We start from the raw sequence: 25516 nt of genomic DNA, 5'->3' as shown, positions 1-25516 counted from the left end.
TTAGTGGTGTACTCCCCTCTGTGAAGCCAGAACACGAGCCCGCTCAGCAAATAGTTATCTAGGTGTACGGCTACCATTTATTGGGTTGACTTCTGATATGTAACCTTTAATCATCTGTAAGGACTCCTTCGAACAGGCTATAAACACTTGAAATGCAATAAAGTTCAAGCATTTTAACAGTATTTGTATTAAGCATGTTTTACTTGCTTCTAATTTTCTTGTATTTTTCAAGTCTTTTGAAGAAACTATTGAAAAAAAACGCTAGAACCATGGGATGCTGGGAAAGCCAAAAAGCAAAACAATAAAAACAATGTTATAAAAGCTTAAAACAAAATTTCTGTGTATGTAACATTCTTAATAATTTGCCATAGATTTTAAAATGAACATATGGCGGCAGCATTTTTTAATAAAAAAACAAAAACTCAGTTAACGACGCTAACTAAAAAAATGCCATGAAAAATACTGAAAAACCCTGAGTGTGAAGCCAGACTCTCAGCCAGGAGAATGGACTTCTTTTATTTTGGAAGGGTACGACCACTGAGATATGACTTGTAACTGAAGATCTGCATAATATTAGCATAAAAACCTTAGGAAATTTCACCTGAAACTTAAAATAGTACAATATGTAATAAACAATTTTTTGTTTAATCTCTAGGTATTCTAATATTTCTGCATTTTTAGATATAAATATTAAATTGTGTAGTTTCCTTAATCTCATTTGTTAACTTTCTAATTAGCGTTATCATAAAAAAACAATCTTTTGCTCAATAAAAAATGCATACATGAATTTGTACAAAGCTTAAATATAAATACCAGTCCAGATAGGCCATGATTTTTTCTACGAGTCCGCATAATACACAGTTTGTGCCTTTACCGAATGATGCATTTTTGTTAATACGGTGGCGTAATAAGCATCATAAAGTGCTGCAAACATCTGCTTCAGCATCTGTTCTATTGTGCAGTCAAATGTATCAGTAAAAAAGAAGGAAATAAAAAATGAAATTTCATTTCAGATAACTTGATACACCACATAGTGTAGATAAAGAACACTTGGTTACATAGTCCTAGGTGGGAAATAAAGAATATTTACAAGGTTACATTGTTTCCAGTCTTGGGGCAAATATTGTGTTATTTTGCTTATTTGGTTATATTAAAATTAGAAAAAGGTGACAAAAGGAAATTCTCATTAATCTATTGGCTCAAAGAAAATTTGCTCCCTAATATGAGGGAGTTGCCAGGCTTAGAATAATCTATGACACAAAAAAGAAAATTGTCACAAATGATCATTTTAAATTGGAAACATTTTTAAGTTGTTATTTTATTTAGACGGTGACGTGTTTCACAACAATGACATGTGACCTTGTATTTAATATTTTCAAATGGTGTCACATTACAACCTTGCAATTAGAGTTGAATTTTTCAAAATTTGGTTCTGAATACTATCGATTGTTTTTGCAATATTCGTCGAACACAGCCGAACGTCATTGAAGTCAATGAGAATAGAGACTACCAAATATGTTCAGAACCGATCATCAAACATAAATTTGGCACGAATAGGGTACCAATATGGCACAAATATGACAAATTCAGATTTGTTGACCAAATCCGAACATATTCGCTCAACTCTACTTGCAATCTACGACAACTGTAAAACAGGGTCAGAAATGTCTCCAAAAGTGTTGAATTTTCAGTCACTGGTCACAAGCCGCATGCGACTCACTTGCCCTAGACTTTCACACAAGTCACATGCAATTGTGGCTCGGGACTTGTCTGCGATTCATCTGTTTTTACAGCAAAATTGCAGCTTTAAAATAGTCGCAGGACAGAAAGTCGCAAATCTGTTGTACAAATTTCCTCACTTACAGTCCTTGCCTGAGAATTGCAACCTTTCACCTTGTAGCCCCAGCGTTAATTATTTCTAAGAAATAATATAAATAGAATTTCTCTTCAGTAGAACATGTAGCTTACCTGAATTGACAGTATGACTATCTCATACAAATAGCATAATTAAAATTAGAAAACAAATTGCTATAATATAGACTGAATGTAAAAGCTGAACTGTGCGTTTATCAAACATCGATTTTCTATTGAGCAAAGCAATTTTCATTAGAGCAGTAGATGTAATTGTTTAAATGAACTACATACAATTGACACTCTGAAGTGAAAGTCACAATAAAATATTTATCCAATTTTCCAATTTATATAGAATTCTCAATTATGTGCCAAAAAACCCTGTCTTCAGTATATATTTACTCTTTTAAATTGAGTTAAATATTTGATCCTTTCACACCAGAAGACTCAGAGACAGAAGTAAAGTAACTAATAGCAAAATCCATAAATAATATGATAGTTTTTACTGTCTATCATATTACAAAAAATATTCATTATGATATCAACAATTAAAAAAAAAAGTCTATTACAATCAATGTGTCTTGGAAGAAAATTATTTATAATCACTACAGTTGCCGAAACATAATTTCTGAACAATCAAAATTTGCAGTGTCTGCTCAATGTTGTATCTGATCTTTTTGGTAACATGGAAGTCACAATTATAATTAACAACCATCATGTTCAGTTCTGTTTTCTAAAAATATTTATGCATATGACTAGTGTTGAGCGATACCGTCCGATACTTGAAAGTATCGGTATCGGAAAGTATCGGCCGATACCGGCAAAATATCGGATCCAATCCGATACCGATACCCGATACCAATACAAGTCAATGGGACTCAGGTATCGGACGGTATTCCTGATGGTTCTCAGGGTCTGAAGGAGAGGAAACTCTCCTTCAGGCCCTGGGAACCATATAAATGTGTAAAATAAAGAATTAAAATAAAAAATATCGCTATACTCACCTGTCCGACGCAGCCGGGACCTCGGCGATTGTAAGCGGCAGCGTTGTTTCTTTAAAATTCGCGCTTTTACTTGCTTACGTGAATTCCCGGCTTCTGATTGGTCAGGGCGGCCATGTTGCCGGGACTCGGACCAATCACAGCAAGCCGTGACGAAATTACGTCACGGCTTGCTGTGATTGGTCCGCGTCCCGGCAATATGGCGCCGTGACCAATCACAAGCCGTGACGTCACGGGAGGCTGGACACGCGCGCTTTTCAAAATAAGCGCGTGTCCAGCCTCCCGTGACGTCACGGCTTGTGATTGGTTAATGGCGGCCATGTTCCTGGGACGCGGACCAATCACAGCAAGCCGTGACGTAATTTCGTCACGGCTTGCTGTGATTGGTCCGCATCCCGGCAATATGGCGCCGTGACCAATCACAAGCCGTGACGTCACGGGAGGCTGGACACGCGCGCTTTTCAAAATAAGCGCGTGTCCAGCCTCCCGTGACGTCACGGCTTGTGATTGGTTAATGGCGGCCATGTTGCCGTGACGCGGACCAATCACAGCAAGCCGTGACGTAATTTCGTCACGGCTTGCTGTGATTGGTCCGCGTCCCGGCAACATGGCCGCCCTGACCAATCAGAAGCCGGGAATTCACGTAAGCAAGTAAAAGCGCGAATTTTAAACAAACAACGCTGCCGGTTCCTTCGCTGAGGTCCCGGCTGCGTCGGAGAGGTGAGTATAGCGATTTTTTTTATTTTAATTCTTTCTTTTACACCTTTTTACATTAATGTTGTTTCGATACCGATATCCGATATTACAAAAATATCGGATCTCGGTATCGGAAATTCCGATACAGCAAGTATCGGCCGATACCCGATACTTGCAGCATCGGAATGCTCAACACTACATATGACCTTATTGAAATTCTCAACATCGGTAACGGTTTGGATTCTTCCATTAACATTCTACAAAAGGCAGCTTTAACCCTACTTATGGTTAGATATATTATGGACCATGCAAAATACAAAATAGGCAAAGCCCAATATTACGACATCTTTGAGACCACAAGATGTTAAATTATATAATATGTCAGAATATTAGGAGTAAAAAAAATAAGTTGGGTAGTGTGGCAAGTCCTTCTATTAATGAATAAGAGATTGTCATAAAACAAGGATTGCCAACTGTCCAGAAAATCCAGCATGGTCCATAAAAAATAGAGCACTCTTTTTGTCATGTCCGTAAAAACAAAATTAAGGTGTCCATGATTTTTTTTAACCTGAAGAAACTCGTACAGATTATTATGACTGTAATCATTTTACAGTTTACAGTGAATTCAGATGATGTCTCATATCAGAATCATGGATCATGTATAATAATAATGATTTATGTTGGTTGTCTGTAAAAAATATTGTCTGTCTGTAATTTTTGGTAAACCATAGAAAAAAAAAAAAAAAGTCAAGTTGGCAACGGTGGTATCCAGTAACTATTATAGGCCCCTTCTGGGATCTGAAAATGTCCACGTCAAGATTTCAGTGGCAACGTAATGACCTCATGATACAAATGTTTCGGCATCTGTAGGAGGTCTGTAGTAATAAATACACGGACACTACAAAGATTATTCCATTTGTTTTATGGTTATTTCCTTATCTTTAGAATTTGAACCCCCCAAATTGCCCACAAATCATCTACTCGTCTGACTGTTATCATATGCTAGTTTACATATTTTTAATCAAAATACCACCTGGTGGCTCAGTGGTTAGCACTGTGGATTGGCAGTCCTGGGGTCCTGGGCTAAATTCCCACAAAGGACTACATCTGCAAGGACTTTGTATGTTCTCCCCGTGTTTGTGTGGGTTTCCTCTGGTTTTCTCCCACGCTCTAAAGACATACTGAATTTAGATTGTGAGCCCCAATGGGGAAAGTGATGATGATGTCTATAAGGAGCTATGGAATATAATGGTGCTATATAAACAAGCATAATAAATAAATAAATGAGACTATTTTTGCAACACATTATTGGAATTTCTAAACCATTAGATGCCGGATTACTGAGATGATCACAGTTTTTTTTTATTGACAAACATCCTATCAATATGAAAACATTCTTATAAGAGTTTTTAGGGAACGCAATCTGGTGTCAACATAAAAAAATCTTTTTAATCCATTCTGTCTTCTTTTATTAGTGAAGTAGCCTGGAAATGGAGGGGAGAGTTAGAAAGGAGGGCCATTTAAGTGTAGTAAATGTGGCAATAATATATCAGAAGGAAATGGTGGGTATTTTCTCCCCTGGAGAGTTGTGCAGGTAGACACAACCCTAGAATCACTTATGATGTAAGGAATCCTTCAGAAGGTTTGCTGCCAGTCTGGTGTACCGTGAAAAATTCTTTCCAAGAAACTTTTTCAACATGTAGGATTTGGAAGCGTTTTGATCCAGACAGGCGATTCCATTGGATTGGTGATGGTTCCAGATATCAGAATATATATAAAGGTAGTAAAGACTTTATGGGGTTATGAACCCCCACGTAGTCCATTAAAAATGGTTTTATTTTTAAAAGGCGCACTCACAAATTAAAACACAATGCGTTTCACCCGAATAAGCCTTCATCAGTTGTCCTTTTCTTTACACAATCCAAATTATATAGGATATCCAGGTAAGGTACAGATTATTTTATATGTTTTACTTCACATGAGATTTATTAAATAGCTTGAATAATACAGTCTACGACAGAAATATTCACAATTAAGGTCTGAGAGTGCATCAATTTAGATCGTGATCCTGTTTGTTTATTGGCAATTGCACAGATAACCTCAAAGATCAATACATGTTATTTGCATTATCATTGTTATTACTAATGATAAACTCACAAATATAAACAAATTGTTATATCATTTTTTTAAAAAATCTGTCGCTAGATTTTGGAAGGCACCTTTTTTTGCCATTTTAACATTTATAATACAAACAGGAGTAGTAGTATAAATAGTAATATCAGTACAAAAAAAGTTATGTAATTGCCCATTTTCATTGACAGCTGTAAAGCAAATTTTTGCTATATGAATACACTCAGTAAAGGGAAATTTCGGTTAAATATTGCATTACCATTCCGCTGCAGATGCAGTCAACTGATATTGAACAGATTGGCAAAACTCCAGTAAACGCTGACTCAGAGAGCTCGCTGCTATCTCTAAAATAGTTCATGGAAAATATGGGCCCATTTTGAAGAACCGTGGAAAAATAGAAATGTGTATTTATACAGAACAATTAATACTGGACTGAGAGATAAAATGGAAGAAAAAATCTTCTGCAATTCTGAAAAACTTTCTTCTAAGTTCTTCCTATAACCTATGCTTTTTAGTTGTAAACAAATATTATGGTAACCGGTTAAAGTATTTAATTTCTAATATATTTTTTTCTTTGAATTCTAAATAAGCCCAGCACAAATATACACTTGCCAATTAAAGGCTTTGGAAACCATTATGATTAACTGCAATGCTGGTAAGGTCCGATGAGATTTTGTAAAATATTTAATCATATTAATTACTTCCTTTAATGTTCCAGTATACTTTATCATTTACTTTTAATACACTTTCAACACTATTAACATATTTTCAAAGTCTTTACGAACTATATTATTATTATTATTATTATTATTATTATATAATCTTAAACACATTGACGTTCTTGTCATTGGGATGCCAGAAAACATGAACTCATGACAAAAATCGAATTGGTCACTTAAGTTAATATGATCTTCATCTTACCTAGCCATGATTATCAATTAATATAAATAAATTTATTGAAACTAAAGAAAATCAGTTATATTTAGAAAACATTGCTAAGATTTAATATTGTTCTGCATTTTTCTTTATAATTTTGCAGTTCCCTGTGCAAACTCACAAAGACACTTTGAAGAACTTCCTGTTTGTGTGTTGTGTAAATAATCCATTAGTCATTGGCTGATCGTTATATTGCAAAAATAAAAAAAAGTACAAAGGCTTCACATGTTGAATTGCAAAAGCCATAGAAAAAGATATTTGTGTGTATGTGACAACTACCCACTAAATATTCCCCCCAATGTAATCTACTTGGATTTGACACTAGAGATGAAAGGAGAATCCAATCATGGCATGCAAATGCAAAATGGTGAATACAGGAAGTCCTAAGAGATACAGATTATGCCAAATAATATACATGTAACATATGCTGGTGGTTCAATACAATAATCATTAGAAGACTATAGAAAAAAATACACAAGGAACCAAAATATGATCAAAAGTGAGACTTTATTGAAAATAATTCATTGAATGGTTAAAAAGGTACAAAAAAGATGAGAAACCAACAGGTGGCAACACAACATGCAAAGAGGTATATATGACAGGAGGTATATGTAAAGATTATACAGATAAATATACTCCTAAAATAAGCTAATGGCTGAGACAATATATAAGTAATCAAAAATGGAGTCAGTTCAGTGTGCAACGCAAAGATACCTACTATACATCAGGTAAATCCAGAAGATCAAGTGTATATAGGATCATATTAGGAATGTAATTCTTCAATAACTCATAGTCACCTATAGAAAAAATTAAAAATTCCATCAGTAAGTAGTGAAAATTCACATAAAAGTAGCCTTACCTCCTGTAAAGTGTGGTGCCACACCCCGACGCACGTTTCCACACAAATCTCATCAGTTGTGTAAGTAATTTGATCTAGCTAGGCACGATTATGAATTAATACAAAATAATTGATTAAAACAAAAGAAAATCAGTTATATTCAGAAAACATCGCTAAGATGTAATATAGTTATGCATTTCTTTTTCAGATCATATTGTAGTTTCTTGTGCAAACTCACAAAGACACTTTGAAGAACTGCCTGTTTATGTCTTTGTGTAATTAATCCAAATGCTAGTCATTGGCTGATCGTTATATTATGAAAATAAAAAAAATACAAAAGCTCCACGCGTTGAAAAGCAAATACGGTACCATAAAAAAGATATTTGTGTGTATTTACCACTACCCACTAGAAATTTCCCTCCAATGCAGTCCTAGGATATGACTCTGCTTTACTGACTGCCTTCGAAGCCTGCATTATTTTTAGGTCTATATGCTAGTCCCCAAAACATATATTGTACCTAATAATAATAATAATAAACCTAAAAATAATAATAATAATAATAAAACTAAATAATAATTATAACAATAGCAATAATAATAGAAAAAACTGAAATAATACAAATTTTTAGAAGTAGTATTATTTGGCATTAAATATATAATATATATATATATATATATATATATATATATATATATATATATATATATAAATATACAGTATGTACATGCATATATATGCATATATATTTATATATATGTGAGTATATATATATTTTTACATATATATGTATTCATATTTATATATATAATGTATATATACGTATATAGATATTATGTATATATATATATATAATATCAAAGTATAAAGAATGAATAATACATATATCAAGAAAATAGCTTATTCAATAGTGGCTATGTATATTTTTTATCAAGACCAGCAAGGAAAATTCACTTACAATTAGAATTCTTTACACTATAAAAATCTATAACACCCATCACATTGCAGCAAGGCTCTTTAGCTTCCTGAATGGTTAAATATTTCCTTTGTAAATGCATAATCAAAAAAAATAGGTTATAAAACGATTAAAAAAAAGCCGAAATACAACCACACATATATATATCTTGAATCAAATATTCTCTGTGAAATCTGCTTTCTGATTGGCTGACAGGACTCCCATCTGGCACAATAGATAATTAAATAGCCCAACTAGCTTGAAAGGTGTATGATAGCTCATGAATTACAGAAGGTGTGTGGGCACGGTGACACTGGGAAAAGCTATAGATCATACCTAACTATCTCATCCTGGTGGAGATAATTAAGACAGAAATGTGGGAGTACAAACCTGTAATCTGCTTAGAAGAACTGGTTAAGTTATTACTGTACTTTATGGACAATTGACAAACTACACCCACATTCAACAATTTTCTTCTTTAATCTTATTGATAATGTAATAATATTTAAAAATACAGAATTAAATATATAGATTTTTTTTTAACCTACCATTTTATTAATCTAATCAAATGGAATTAATACAAACAAAAACACATTTTAGATTTCTTTTTTCCTTTAAGATGTGAAGCGATGAATTGGGGGCATTAGGAAAGGTGAAACGTGATTAATTTTCCGTATTTCTACCAAGAATCTGCAGCCTGACAATCATAATAGCTGTAGACAGAGCGGTATTTACTGTTGCCGCTGCCCTAGGCGCTCTGTGTGATTGCACCGTAATTTAGCAATTGTGTTTCAATGTAGTTATGCCCCATTACCCAGCACCTCCTCCTCTATTATATTTTATGGAGAAAATTGTGTTGGTTAGCAAGACAGCATAGTGGAAAAAGGATTGAGAAAAGGAGGAAAGATCATATATAAAACGAGAGGGGAAAAAAATTAAATAAAAAAGCCAAATATATATATCTATATATATATATATATAGATATATATATATACATATATATATATATATATATATATATATATATATATATATATATATATATATATATATATATATATATTTGGCAATCTGAATGAAGTTAGACACTATATGTGTGTGTGTATATATATATATATATAAATATAAATATATATATATATATATATATATATATATTCCTATAGCGTTTAGCTTCATTGTACAGGCTGATCTAGCACAGGCTTGACACAGATTGCCTATGGCATACATAGTCATTTTACAGAATTCCTTACTTTTTAAAAAAAAAAAAAAAAATTTTTTAAAGCAATGGTTGATTAATGATTATATATGTGTTTAGCGCTTCAAACCTCACATTTTCAATCCAAATGTTAAGGGGTTGTCCCAGAATTTTATTAGATATTAAAGGGTTATTCTCACAATATCAATCACAACTCACTGGCTTAAAATCCTGAAATAAACCAAGTTATCAAGTGTAACCAATATCCAGAAGTGCACTGCTCGCTGCTCCGGATATCAACACCTGGTTGCCCACGGATACGTCCTGTAGTTGTTTTCATGACAGGTCGCACATGCTCATTAGGCACCTGCTGTTTTTCTATAGTGGGTATGATTTTCTTGCTTTTCTTTACGTGGCATATGTATCATTGTTCTTTCCTCGCTGCAGAGGGTGGACATGGACTCTCTGTCAATGGCGTAGCAGCTATTCTCCGCTCTGACTGCGCCTGCCTATGTGACCGACAAAGCAGAGAAAGAGCGGGAGTAACACTCATTAAACCAATGGCTTCTCTCATTAAATGCATGAATGTGTTTGTCCATATTTGGTGCAAAGGTTCTTTATACAAACTGTCTGATATATAAGCTGTCTCTGTTGCCCATAACAACCAATCAGTGCTCAGCTTTCATTTTATAAACAGCTCTGGTAAAATGCAAGCTGCTCTGTGATTGGTTGCTACAGGCAATAAAGCCTGAGATGGGAGCCAGGAGAGGACACATAGGGGAAATATATCTGAAACACAGAATTGTAGGGTGCAGTATTAGAAAGTGGAAGGATTACAGTTGTAGGGAAAGACAAATATGACATAGTATTGATTCATATATTACAGACTGTGCCCAACACCATGTCTCCATCTTCACAAAAGAGGGGTCTGACTTTTAGGATCCCAACATTAGCCAGGAGTGAGGACTCAAAACGCAACTTGGTAAAGACTGGTGGAAGTAACCCTATATGAGTGTTCTGGTCACACAGTGCAGTTTTTACACACATAAATTAGGATCTTGAACTTAGGTCTAGAAGAAACACCTATAATGCGCCTTTACTTTTGGATTCCGCCTTGAATTTGGCCATACATAACATTGTGAAAAAATTGCACAAAGCCTAACTTATTATAGTGCCTAAAATACACAATTCAACGGCTCATTTAGTCCTGCAAAATTGGAACTGATGGAATAAAATAATTCCTTTCATAGATTAAAACATCCAACTTCCCTCGTACTCAAGAAGACCAAAGCTTGTTTGCCCAAACTTCCTTACATTTGTGTAATTATTTTAAAAAAAAGTGTCATCTTGAATAATGAGAGACAAGTAGACTGTGCTTCTATGCCAGGCAGTACATTCCGCATCTCACTGTTGCCACGGACTGCATTCTTACATGATGTTGGAACAGGTCGTTTTTCAGCTCCCAATAAACAATGCCAGAGAGACTGTCATTTTGGCCAAAGCCATGTGTGAGAGATATGGGAAAACCCAAGAATAAAGACATAAAGTTGTGCAGAATTAAAAAAATAAAGGAAAGCAACATTCTTAAGATTGACTAAGTTTCCAAGGAATGTAGACATATGGTAATGGTTTATTTAAAGTGTTCCAAGCTAGCAAAGTGAAATGACTTCCTCATTTTGTGGCACAATCTGTTCCTTTACGATACTGTTGTATGTACAGCACCAATGTTGTCTCCCTCTAAACTGGATCCCCATCTCCTATATTGGATCATTCAACTAAATATTGTTTGCCATGGAGAAAATATAGCATGCCTGCTCAAAGATAACTCCTAAGGCAGGGTATAAAAACATTACATACAACCCACTCCAAACAGGAAGAATAGAATTATTAAAACTTCATGGCCCACATTTGCTAAGCATTTTATACTAGGTTTAAAAAAAAAATTAAATGAAAACTTGCACTAAAAGTCTGACATTTCTTGCTGCTTTTCAAACCGGAAAAAAACCTGCGAGATGAGATGAGGTTTTTTTTGTTATTAATTTGATGCAAATCACAACATCTATCTCATTGCTTAGAGTCCTAGAATTGTGGAAGATATGCCTGCTTTAAAGGGTTTAGCCACAATATCTGACCGGTAGAGGTGCGACACCCGGCAGCCACATCGATCAGCAGCTACCGGCGGCTGCCATAATTTCTGGCATGCTATTGGAACACAGCAGCTCCATCAAATCTATAGTGGCCACGGCTAAGTACTGCAGACCCACCTATATTAATTTCAGTAATGGTGGATCTGCAGTACCCGACCACAGCCACTATACTGCATACAAAATCTTCTGTCCGCCGTCTGTGCTGGTAACAGCTGATCGGCAGGGGTGCTGGGTGTCGCACCAACATCGATCAGATATTGATGGCCTATCCTAAGGATGGAGCATTGATAAAAAGCAGTGGCAAAACCCTTTAATACATATTGGCCCATGAGTCCAGTTTATGGAATAGAAGTAGCATATAGCAAAGACCTAAATTAGTCTTCTAGAATACAAAAGCCTGATGTCTGTTTCTCCTGTTTTTCCTTTCTCCAATTTCCATGACCATTAAGCCAACTTCTCTTCCAGTGGTGTCATATCCAGCAATCAAAAAGTTATAACCTATGCAATGGATAGGAGATATAACGTAAAAGGCTGTGTATATGCTCAGCAGGACCCAACAACAATGAGACAACCATGGCTGTGTCCCAACTCTCCAAGGACCCCATAGCAGTCACAATGGTACCATGTACTACCTGGGACCGCCATATAGATGGTTAGGAGCATGTTGGCATGCATTTTACAGGTTATTGAAGGTTTGTGATACCAGAGATGTATGGAGGTTTGGTATTCATGCTAACATTCAGACCTTGTAACCTTTAACTTCTTCAATTCTAGGTACTAGACCATGTAGTCCTCCCCACTAGTTCCAGTCACCTTAATGAATGTGTTTCTGTTTTGTCTACATATTTATTTATTATGTCTTGTACAGATATATTGTAGCTGTTTTAATTGTCTAACAAGTATTGGTTTCCTTTCATTTATCCTGTAACAAAGTCCACCAAAGCCCAATTCGCTTCTCACCTCATGGCGGTGTTGTCCTACCCCTGTCATCAGTCAGTTTTGATTGATCTGTTCATTTTTGCCTGTAGCATTTTAACAATTAGAGAAAGTTCAAAATGACAAGTTTCACACAGTCATTTGTCAAGTTGAAGCAATGTCATTGTCATGGTTTGAAGTCCACATATGGCATATCCACATGTGACACCGGTATGGGGAGAGCCGACACAGCAGCTAGCCAATGATCGGTGCTTTCTCTAGGTCTTTAGCTAGGTCTTTTCTTATCGTACATGCGCTCTTGACCTTACCTGCAATCTCACTGTCCTTGCTTGTCATTTCAAACCCATTATCATATTACCTTGGGCATAGGAGTAACTGACAAAACATGTTTCTCTGGACTGAATTTGTTTTTTTCTGTGTTATGATCTCGCAGGGCAGCTGTAGCTCGGTTTCGAGGCCTTTTGGGAAATAGAAAGGTTGACCGTACACAGAATAGATTAATAATATGTATCTCAGTTCAAGTAAAGGAAAGAGGCTCTGTCAGCCCCAGGCATTAGCATTACATTGCACAGTAGCCAATATCCATAAATGTAAATCTTTTGGCAGTGCCTCCTCCATAGGCTCAAACATGGCTAAAGGCTACTTTTAAATGTATGGGTTCCCACCTCCAATCTGATGCTTGTGCTAATAATTAATGGGTTTATATGAGATTGAAAAAAAAGATTTGCTTCTTCTTTCATAAACAGTATTATTCTTCTACAGACATAGGAGCTCAGCTTGAATGGAGCTCAGTTAGAAGAGTAACAGCTAAAAGGCAAAGGTGGCCCTCTTCCTGGGTAAAGGAGACATTTTTCCTAATATCAAACTAACAATTCTTTATCTGGATGCCTTTCTGTACAATGCAATTACGTGTAGAGAGGTTTGCTCAAAGTTAAAGAAGAGTTTCCAGAATAGGAAAAATAGAGACCCTACTATTGCCCTTTTATCACAATCTTGTAGATTGTGAGCCTTCGCGGGCAGGGTCCTCACTCCTCCTGTACCAGTTATGACTTGTATTGTTTAAGATTATTGTACTTGTTTTTATTATGTATACCCCTCCTCACATGTAAAGTGCCATGGAATAAATGGCGCTATAACAATAAATAATAATAATAATAATCTTCACACAACTATTATAACAATTATGGCGACATAATTAAGGTAAATGTTTACACAGGTCAGATAAGGACCAGACTTGATGGATCATCGGCTCATTATGAAAGTTGCTAGGTTTCCTCGAAGTTGTATTTTAGGCTGTAATGCTAAAGGTTTTTAGACTCTTTCATACTCCTCCATCATTTATGAAGCTCAGACATGTAAGCAAAGCTGTGATTGATACATCAAGCAAAGTACATAACAATTGGAAGCATTCCGTCATATATTCGTTTAGTCTGGTCTTTGTATTTCAGCGAACACCACTCAACGCCGCACAATACTCCGAAGGCTGTCATTGAATGTTTTACTTACTTATTTTATTGGTATTGAGTTTTATGTTAGGTTTCCCAAAGTTTGCTGAAAATTGAAAATTGTAAAGTATTACTAATATAAAATTGACAACACACATTAGTAAATCAGAAGTCACAGCATGGCAGCAAACATTTGGTAATTGTGTTGTATTTTATTACAACATTATTGGCCTTTATAGGAAATAGGAAATATTGTGTCAAACATAAGCTATCATTTTGATCTTTCCTCTACGAAAGAGGAGGAAAGATAAATCTCCAAGGATGAAACTCCTTGCATGTTTACCAGTCCACTGCATGTGCTGTTATAAAGCTTAAGAAACACCTCAGATTGGGAGGACTACATTGGTTTGTACCATATATTGTAAATTGTCTCTTCAGAGAGGAGGAGGAGGACTAGAACTCTAGAGCCATCTATAGGAAGTAGCCATCCTAATAGTCAATATTGACTCTGTAACGAGCCTTGTCATATGACCAAGGATAAAAGCCAAAACCAAAATCTCAATTTTCTTGTGTTTCGGGGTGCTGCCCCTCGTCAGTGCAAAGTATGAGATCTGGTTTGGCTGTGTGAGAGGCGTCTGACCGGGATCCAAGAAGTAACGTTTCTCCTTGCAGAGAGCAACATGTTAAGCATGTCAAGAGGAGGAGACTTAAAGCCGCAATGCTCCTCTGGGAAATATGCAAATAGTCTCTTCAGAGAGGAAGAGGACTAGAACTCTAGTGCCACCTATAGGAAGTTGCAATCCTATCAGTCAATGTCAACTCTCTAACGAGCCTTTCACATGACTTAGGATAAAAGCCAAAGCCAAAATTTCAATTTTTAGACACTGTGTTTCGGGGTGCTGCCCTTCATCAGAGCAAACTGTGAGATATGGTTTTGCTGTGTGAGAGGCATCTGGGGCAGTACCCTGAAACTACCTATAAATACCGAACGTGTTCTCAGAAGCAAAACTTATAACCTTTCAGCAAAAAAGGTGAAAACTGTCCAATTGTTGGGATTACCATAGTTTTAGGACCCTAAATCCCCTCCCCTCCCCCACATTATAAAAATGGGGATACAGTAAAGTATAGTACTCCGCTGTCTTTGTCTATCCCATAGACTTTATTGCCCACTCATGCATGACTACTTTCAAACTGGTAACAGGAGTGGGGGTCTCGGCAATTCGACACTTAACAGCAGGTGTTGGAATTTTGGAAATGCCTTTGTTTAATGGGAACCTTTCATATTAAAAATATAATCATGACATAAAGCAGGATGAGTTGAACAGATTGATATTTAGGTTTGCAGGAAAATGTTCGGTATAACTTGTACTTTATTCCTTTTATGATCTCCCTATTTTTAAGAGGGTGGTCCTAATCAGTGATTGACAGCGCTCCTAGTATAAGTGTGTATATAGAGATAACTGTGAATCATTGAAAGGAACCACCTACTTGGCTGAAAAGCTTAGACTAAGTAGATAATTAGATGAATAAAACACAAGTTATACTGAACCTTTTCCCTCAAACCTATATATCATTCTGCTCAGCTCTCCCTGCTCTATGCCATGTTGGTGGCAGCTGGGATTGCATTTTCAATATGACAGGTTCCCTTTAAATCAATTAATCAACGCTAATATCAAATTGTGATTTTCATTATGAACGGATATAATTGACCTGTTCGCAGGGACGGGTTCTGAGTTTAAAACAGGCTTTACTACTTTGGATTGAGTCATTGTGTTTTTTTTATAAAGTGCTCGTATTAAAGCTAGCATTGCTCTCCATCCATGGGCCATCGATCAATCAGCCGAGGAGGCATGATAAGTGTGTACACCATCGTCGTTGCCTCCATACCACATAAAGTGCATACACGGAAGATAATTAGACAAAGTGTTACTATAGCTGACCTCAGCCAATTAAAAGTATTAATAGCATGAGATGCTGGGATGCCAAGCCTTGCTACACTAACTTCTCATTTGTTTAATCACTATTTCTTGAAAATACCTAACAACAGTCATCCATGGTGGCTGAGATGATAGCATATGACAGTGTGCCCTTTCCTTGCATCTGAGAGCAGGTTGGCAGGTTGGAGTAACGCTAATGAAGTAGGAAGGTTGGAGAAGTTCATGGAAAATTGTTTGGCAGTTTATTAGATTTTAATTAAGTGTAAATCTCCAGTTGATAATTACATGTTCACGACTTTCTTACTACAAGCAGTTTATTCTTCATTTCAAGATGGCAGGTGAAGCAGTATACATTGTTCTTTGTGACCAGAAAACACCGCCATTTTCAGGTTTGGTGGCCAATTCCAGCCTTTGCGGGTCCTTTTTTTCAATTTGCAGATTCATTTGGTTCTTCGGCAGAGGTTGTAGAATTTACTTTACTCGTACGTATGGAATTATTCTACAGCAACAGTTCACTAAATTTGAATAACTGTTGCTTTTCTGAGCTGGTCGTGAGTTCCAGCATGTGTAAATCCAGAAGACGCATTCGTCTTTCAAAGCTGCATTTAATTTTCAGAGCTGAAATCTCCAGCATTTTTGTTGCTTCAGTATCAGCATCTAGATTACTCTGTTGATATGCATTGCAGTTTCAGCTTTACATTAACTGGCTAAATAAAAATCACCTAAGTCTATTCTAGCCCGGTGGCTATAACCTCATAGCACTTGTGCATGTTCATTATCCATATGAGCTACGGGCGGTCACTTGCCATCTAGACATGGTCAATGCAAGTGAATTAAGTGAGGTCAGACACGTCTAGTTGGAATGTGGCAAATCTCGTACTTTGGGTCACATGATCACCTGCTCAGGAGGATCCTCATAGCATGACTGCCAACTTATAGCTTAAGCCTGAATAACCCCTTTAATTAATAGTCTGTCTAGGTTAATCGTTTACTTGCCTTCATCCAACCCTGACGTCCCTTTCTAGACATTGAATTATGGGGCTGTTGGCAAACACCACGGCAGATTGATTCCCCAAAGCTTTGGTAAACCATCCCCACTTGTACTTGGTCCTTTGTGAGGTTTTGCAGCTGAAAGGGTTAAGGAATGGTTTTGTCATTTGTCCTTTTGCATAGGGCTTTATATAGATAGTATGACGCGGGCATTTTGTCTGATTCACATCATGCGTTGGTTTTGCACTAGGGAGGAGAAAGCAGAATGACAATGGAAGAAATCGGCTATCTAGTTAGATGAAGTGTTAGATAAATAGTTTGGGATTTGGATGATTTCGCACACTGTTACAGCTAGTAATAAAGCCCTTGTTTTGGGGATATGTAGCAGAAGTCATTTTATATCAATATTGCTATAAATGTGCCCAAACCCATTGGATAGAACTCATCTGAAGTCATTGATTTCAAAGGGATCAGTTAATTTATTCTCCTTTCATAACTGAAATATTATATTTCCTGCTTATCGCCCCTGTATAAGCCAGCTCTGCACTTTATTGTAGCACTTGTGGCTTCTTTCAGCCCCATGCCATTACCTTACTGCTTATTGTGTCTGGTTCTTCAGAGAGGTAAAGACTCAGGGTTTTCTCCCCCAGACTGTAGAGAATTAAAGCTCTAGATCCTATTAAGAAAAAGACATATTAAAAGTGAATCCTGTGCCCATAATGGTTGTCAGGTCCTGGCAAATGGACGAGATGACTTCTAAACATCATTAGTTAAATAAACACTTTAAGGATTCTCCCCGCCAGCCAGAAGTGTGCTGCGAATATACTGCTCCGTCTCCCACTTGTGAGCATGGCGCAGCGTCTAAAAAACACAATGGGAAATTGAGACACAAAGACAAAAATCTCTGCCCATCTCACGGCATGTGCGGTTCTGCCCCCCGGGGACTCCTGTAACCAACGCAGGGGAGAGGAATGATCTTTAGCACAGACTCCAAACTATCAATATGTTTCTTCCTGTTCTACAGGATTAATACAAGATCCCTGAAGGAATAATGATGAACAATCCCATTTATTGTCAGTAATGGACACTTGTGCAGACATTATCTAAGCCTCACGTCTGGAAAGAAAAGATGTCTCCAAATAATAGGTGAAAAAAACAACAAAGGAATATTACACATCAATGTAGAGATAGATAGGAGATAGATAGGTGATAGATAGATAGAAAATAGGTAGATAGATAATAGATAGATAGATAGATAGATAGATAGATAGATAGATAGATAGATAGATAGATAGATAGATGATTGATAGATAATAGATAGATAGATAGATAATAGATAGATGTATAGATAGATTGATACATAGATGATAGATAGATGATAGATAGATAGATAGCTAAATAGATAATAGATAGATAGATAAATAGAAAGATAGATTGATACATAGAAAGATAATAGGTAGATAGATGATAGATAGATTGATATATAGATAGATAGATAGATAGATAGATAGATAATAGATAGATAGATAGATAATAGATAGATAGATAGATAGATAGATAGATAGATAGATAATAGATAGATAGATAGATAGATAGATGATAGATAGATAGATAGATAGATAGATAGATGATAGATAGATGTGTAGATGGATAAATAGATAGATGGATAGATAGATAGATAGATAGATAGATAGATAGATACTGTAAATAGATATGAGATGATAGAACAGGCATATTGAATTACAATCGTGTAGTCGCAGGGCTGCCCCATCCCCCTCCCTGTGCTGCCAGCAGTCTGATCACATATTGTGCTGTCTCTCTGGCCCCTGTGCCCTCAGTAACACAGTAGCTATGCATTGCCTAATATTTGGGCTCGTACAGTAAGATGGCCCAGAGACTATGTGGTCTCCGCAGAAGGAAACATGACTAGCCTGGGGCTGCTGGGTCACAATGCCTAATAACCAGGTGACAGATCAGGTGCTATTTCATGATGAAGGCTCCTCAGTAGAATCTGCACCAGGTGGCAGAGAACCCTACTGATGGCAATGTGAAGAGAGCAGAGCCCTGACAGCTCGCGCCTCTACAGAGGGATGGAGACTAGAGGACCACCCCAGCCTGCACGGAGCGTGGTCTCTCAGGGGAGCCTCTTCCCCAAGGTGCATACTATGGGTATACAGAGACAGAGCAATGCAGAGAGATTGAGCCAGAAATAGAGATGATAACTTGGTAGGCAGATCCCTACATAGATAATATGTGATATTGTAGATAGATAGATAGATAGATAGATAGATAGATAATAGAGCGGTAGGTACGTGGATAAATATGGATATGTGATGCATACATAATACACAGATATAGATATAGAAAGATATATTAGATATGTGATACAGATAAATGTAAATGAGATACATATGTATAGATACTAGATAGATAAATATGTGATACATTCTAGATAATAGATATATGTGATAAATTGTAGGTAGATTATAGATAATAGACAGATAATAGAATTGTCCGATCTTTGATCCTCATTTAATCTACAGAAAGTTTCTTCTTTTGATTGGTGTTAGCTGCAGCTAAATGCAGGGAAGGGTTAATGCCGCAGCCCCGCCCCTCCTGCAGGGGGTTTGTGTGATGCTTGTAATTCATTCAGCTCGGCGGCTGTCTTAGAGGCCGGGGAGGAGTCACGTGACGCCCCACGTCAGGGCGAGTAGCACAGACTTGCGTGGATTCCCCTCCCACATCCCATTCACAGCTCCAGAGGGCTGACCAGCTCCTGCCTAACCCCAGCGAGTGCCAGTAGTAGGAGCCTCTCTCTCCAGCAAGAGCCCATGGAGCCACTTAATGAGGAGACCCCACTGCCTTCACCATGCAGTGTCCACTACCAATGATTGCCATCTCTCAGCTCCAGAAGACCAAGGCTGCACTTTGCTTTTAGCCTTTCACATAGGAAGTTGCAAGAAAACAAACCAAACTATCCCGAGTTTCAACTGAGATTTCCAAATATACAAGTGTGTTGATGTGTTCATTGGAAACTAACTGAATAAGGTGGGTCGTTCTCCTTGTGTGTGAATGGCTGCAGATGTAGCAGAGCTGGCTGGCGTAGTGCAGAGGTAGCAGAGCTGGCTGGCGTAGTGCAGAGGTAGCAGAGCTGGCTGGCATTGTGCAGATGTAGCAGAGCTGGCTGGCATTGTGCAGATGTAGCAAAGCTGGCGTAGTGCAGATGTAGCAGAGCTAGCTGGCATTGTGCAGATGTAGCAGAGCTGGCTGGCATTGTGCAGATGTAGCAGAGCTGGCTGGCATTGTGCAGAGGTAGCAGAGCTGGCTGGCATTGTGCAGAGGTAGCAGAGCTGGCTGGCATTGTGCAGATGTAGCAGAGCTGGCTGGCATTGTGCAGAGGTAGCAGAGCTGGCTGGCATTGTGCAGAGGTAGCAGAGCTGGCTGGCATTGTGCAGAGGTAGCAGAGCTGGCTGGCGTAGTGCAGATGTAGCAGAGCTGGCTGGCGTAGTGCAGAGGTAGCAGAGCTGGCTGGCATTGTGCAGATGTAGCAGAGCTGGCTGGCATTGTGCAGAGGTAGCAGAGCTGGCTGGCATTGTGCAGAGGTAGCAAAGCTGGCTGGCATTGTGCAGAGGTAGCAGAGCTGGCTGGCGTAGTGCAGAGGTAGCAGAGCTGGCTGGCGTAGTGCAGATGTAGCAGAGCTGGCTGGCGTAGTGCAGATGTAGCAGAGCTGGCTGGCATTGTGCAGATGTAGCAGAGCTGGCTGGCGTAGTGCAGAGGTAGCAGAGCTGGCTGGCATTGTGCAGATGTAGCTGAGCTGACTGGCATTGTGCAGATGTAGCAGAGCTGGCTGGCATTGTGCAGATGTAGCAGAGCTGGCTGGCATTGTGCAGATGTAGCAGAGCTGGCTGGCATTGTGCAGATGTAGCAGAGCTGGCTGGCATTGTGCAGATGTAGCAGAGCTGACTGGCATTGTGCAGATGTAGCAGAGCTGGCTGGCATTGTGCAGATGTAGCAGAGCTGGCTGGCATTGTGCAGATGTAGCAGAGCTGGCTGGCATTGTGCATGGTGAGCCCTCGGTTCACACCTGCAGTAGCCACATTGTCATTTCCCAATGCTTTGTGCCACATGACAAACTCTGTTCCCCACATGAATGGACTCTTACCATTATCACTGGCTGTTAGATATATGTCCTGTAAATTATCCTATTGTAATCCAGAAAATTAAATGCTACTCATTATTATCATGTAAAATATGCCAGATGATTGGTGCTGACACTGACATCTCCTTCATAAAGGAAGTTTTTTACATATTTACACAATTCTAAAGTAAACAAATGATGATAATGTAGATATTTGTTTTATTAGTAACTTAATGTAATGCAGAAACATAAGGGAATTTGTCACGAAACTCATTGCATCATTTGTGCGTCATAACCCAGGATCCGCTTACCCTCGGTCCTAAGGCTGGCGAGTAATAATAGTCCATTGTGCCACATGACAAAGTCAGCCCTGCTGCATCCACTGTTGTTACGCACATTGCTTTCCATTGGAGAGCAATTATAAATCATGTTCCACAAAATATTTGTCATGGCGCCAGTTACATAAGGAAGGCTGCAAAAAAAAAAGAAGAAAGAAATAGAGAATATTTTTATCTCCCTGCAACTCCCATCTCTCTGCGCTGAGACTATAAATACAGGATCTCCCCAGGTGATCACATTTGCATTTCAAATAACAGCAGCAAAGTACTGACTAAGATGCCAGGGCTGCACCACCAGAGACTTGGCAGGAGATATTAGGGGAAAGTTGGGCGTGTGGAAGGTGTATGTTTAGCTCCCATCAGGGTGACATTATTCTTTTATGATGTTGTGTGTTGCTGGGGAAGAGGCAGGCTCTGTCGCTTTAAGTGCCCAGCATTTCGGTGGAGTGGATAGGAGTTTGACCAATAGAAGTACAAAGAGGATCCTAAATAATTTCTCACTGACAAAAGCCAGGACATTCTGGTCTAAATGGCTTGCTAAACTCAACAAGCAAGGGCTATAGGAAGGAGCACAGAACTGGATTCTGATCTTCCTCATAATCATTTCATGAGACATTGGAGCTGCTAGCTGTCACTCAGGCGCTGCAATGAATCTGCTTTCTAATCACCAGCATGAGAGTATCTGTGAGCGCTCCAAACTTTCATCTAAATACTTTTCTGCACCTAAACTAAAGGGTCTTTAAAAAGCTGACACTTACAGAAGGTAGGAGGCTACTGGGGAGAAAGAAGAAGGGTCTACCGGGGAGAATGAGGAAAGAGAGAGGGAAGAAGGGGCTACTGGGAGAAAGAAGAAGGGTCTACCGGGGAGAATGAGGAAAGAGAGAGGGAAGAAGGGGCTACTGGGAGAAAGAAGAAGGGTCTACTGGGGAGAATGAGGAAAGAGAGTGGGAAGAGGGGGCTACTGGGGAGAAAGAAGAAAGGTCTACCGGGGAGAATGACGAAAGAGAGTGGGAAGAGGGGGATACTGGAGAGAAAGAAGAAGGGTCTACCGGGGAGAATGAGGAAAGAGAGTGGGAAGAGGGGGCTACTGGGGAGAAAGAAGAAGGGTCTACCGGGGAGAATGAGGAAAGAGAGTGGGAAGAGGGGGCTACTGGAGAGAAAGAAGAAGGGTCTACCGGGGAGAATGAAGAAAGAGAGTGGGAAGAGGGGGCTACTGGGGAGAAAGAAGAAGGGTCTACCTGGGAGAATGAGGAAAGAGAGTGGGAAGAGGGGGATACTGGAGAAAAAGAAGAAGGGTCTACTGGGGAGAATGAGGAAAGAGAGAGGGAAGAAGGGGCTACTGGGGAGAAAGAAGAAGGGTCTACTGGGGAGGAAGAGGAAAGAGAGGGAAGAAGGGGCTACTGGGGAGAAAGAAGAAGGGTCTACTGGGGAGAATGAGGAAAGAGAGTGGGAAGAGGGGGCCACTGGAGAGAAAGAAGAAGGGTCTACCGGGGAGAATGAGGAAAGAGAGAGGGAAGAAAGGGCTACTGGGGAGAAAGAAGAAGGGTCTACTAGGGAGGAAGAGAGAAGAGAGTGGGTAGAGGGGGCTTCTGGGGAGAAAGAAGAAGGGTCTATCGGTGAGAATGAAGGAAGACGGGGCTACTGGGGAGAAAGAGGAAAAAGAGAGGAAAGAAGAAGCTACTGGGGAGAAAGAAAAAGGGTCTACCAGGGAGGAAGGGGGAAGAGGGGACTACTGGGGAGAAAGAAAAAGGGTCTACCAGGAAGGAAAGGGGAAGAGATTGGGAAGAGGGGGCTACTGGGGAGAAAGACGAAAGGTCTACCGGGGAGAAGGAAGGAAGAGAGTAGGAAGAGGGGGCTACTGGGGAGAAAGAAGAAGAGTCTACGGGGAGAAGGAAGAAAGAGAGTGGGAAGAGAGGGCTACTGGGGAGAATGAAGAAGGGTCTACTGGGGAGGAAGAGGAAAGAGAGAGGGAAGAAGGGGCTACTGGGGAGAAAGAAGGGTCTACTGGGGAGGAAGAAGAAAGAGAGAGGGAATAAGGGGCTACTGGGGAGAAAGAAGAAGGGTCTACTGGGGAGGAAGAGGAAAGAGAGAGGGAAGAAGGGGCTACTGGGGAGAAAGAAGAAAGGTCTACCAGGGAGGAAGAGGGAAGAGAGTTGGAAGAGGGGGCTACTGGGGAGAAAGATGAAGGGTCTACCGGGGAGGGAGAGAGTGGGAGGAAGGGGTTAATGGGGAGAAAGAAGAAGAGTCTCCCAGGCAGTAAGAGGGAAGAAGAGTGGGTTACTGGGGAGAAAGAAGAGGAGTCTATCAGGGATTAAGAGGGAAGAGGGGGTTACTGGGCAGCTGGAAGATAGAGAATGATTGGCTACTGGAAAGTGAGAGAAAGGTGCTACTGGGTAGGAGATTGCTGCTAACTGAAAGTAGGAAAAAGGGCCACTAAGAAATAAGGGAGTGAGGGAAAAGGGCTACTGGGTTGTAAAAAGTAAAGGATACTAGTGGTAGGGATCTAAAGGAGTGTAAGAGAAAGGGTCTAGGGGAAAAATAAGAAGGTGCTATCAAGGAGTGGGAGGAAGGGCAACTGGGAAGTTAGAAGGGGGTTTTAGGAAGTAAGAATGGGCTACAGAAAATGGGAAGACAGAGCTACTAGTTAGAAAACATAAAGGGCTATTGGAATGAGGGGGCTACCAAGTAGGGAGAAGGGTCCACTATGAAGTGTGCAAGAATAAGTAGTCAGTGCTACCGGGGAATTTGAGGAAAGGGCTACTAAAGAATAAGGGACTATAGAGAGGTAAGGGTGATGGGCTACCATGGAGTTTGTGGAGTAAGAGATTACTGAGGACGAAGGCTACTAGAAATAGGGTTAGTTACAAATAGGAGGATGCTCTACTTAGGGGTAATGGGCTATGGAGGGATATAATAAGGAGCTGCCATGAAGTAAGGGACTACTGGGGAGTAGGAGGCTACTTGGGCAGGTATTGGAGAAAAAGGCTACAGGGGATGGAGAGGCTTATGGGGAAGTGTCTACAGAGGGACTGTGCTTGTGTAACGCTGGGATTTAACAATGTCTTCTATGTTTTCCAACAAGGGGACATAACCTGTATTTGATGCTGGAGGCAATTCGTTGTTTAGAACATCACGCCGGCATGACATCGCTTACAGAGGAGGCAAGGCACTGACTTGCATTCTGTCGCTAGGAATGTCTTTGCAGTGCTCCCTGGCACAGATGTAGCTGTGCTGAATTTGTTATTTAACTCTTTGGAAAACTTATGAAGATAATGTAATGGATCTGCCTGAAATCCTTCATCCCGCCATAGACCTCCCAGTGTGAATAGGGCTATTACTCCTCTCATTATGGGCTGTAGACTGTGATGGTTCTAGTCATTTCTCTGTGGTTGTGAAGGAGTTACATTGTCATTGCATTGTGGCATCTGTCATGGATCCACACATGATGAAAGCTTGGTGTGATCCGCCTGATTGACGGCTGACGGTGGAGTGGACTGATGGAGAAGCCATGGATCCCATCATTTGCTCATCCCTAGCTGCTTCTTGTAGGCTCCCTGGTTTCTAAGGGGTTAATCGGGATTGCCTGCTCCCAGCAGAGCTGTCATTCCCTGCTCTCTGCTCCCAGTCCTTGTATTGGCTGCTGGTGTCGCTCCCCAGTACCAGGCTCTGGCATATGTGTTGGATATAGTTTAGCAAACACTACTAAAGTCTTTCTAAATCTTTTAGTGAAAGTTAAATTTACTAACGATGATTAAATCATAGAAAAAAAAATGTAATGCCTGCAAATGAATGTGAATAGAGCTCACAGTGAGACCTGGAACAAAGCCATACACTTCGGATTTTCTCCTATTTTCTCCCAGACAATGGCGGATTAGAAGTGTGAGGGCGCCCTCTAGTGGTCATCACACAGAACTGAATGTAGGATTCCCTCTCTGGATGTTATTACCTCACCAGAAATTCAATATAGTGACGTTAAACAAC

General features: G+C 39.2%; 1 protein-coding gene across 3 annotated transcripts in view; it reads left to right on the top strand.

Moving 5' to 3' along the window:
* Window positions 1-25516, top strand: part of BDNF (brain derived neurotrophic factor) — a 78340-nt gene that overhangs the window by 5566 nt on the left and 47258 nt on the right. The window contains exons 1-2 of one of the 3 annotated variants that reach the window (XM_077288045.1): window positions 19815-20143; window positions 20312-22298. The exons of 1 other annotated variant lie outside the window; for it this stretch is intronic. The gene's annotated coding sequence lies outside the window, so the exon portion shown is untranslated. Of the gene's footprint in view, window positions 1-19814; window positions 20144-20311; window positions 22299-25516 lie in introns of those variants that run through there. One more of the 3 variants, XM_077288044.1, reaches the window with a different exon arrangement.

This window comes from Ranitomeya variabilis, chromosome 2 (assembly GCF_051348905.1).
Source record: "Ranitomeya variabilis isolate aRanVar5 chromosome 2, aRanVar5.hap1, whole genome shotgun sequence".
NCBI classification, from domain to species: domain Eukaryota; kingdom Metazoa; phylum Chordata; class Amphibia; order Anura; family Dendrobatidae; genus Ranitomeya; species Ranitomeya variabilis.
This window is presented reverse-complemented; position numbering and strand designations above follow the sequence as displayed.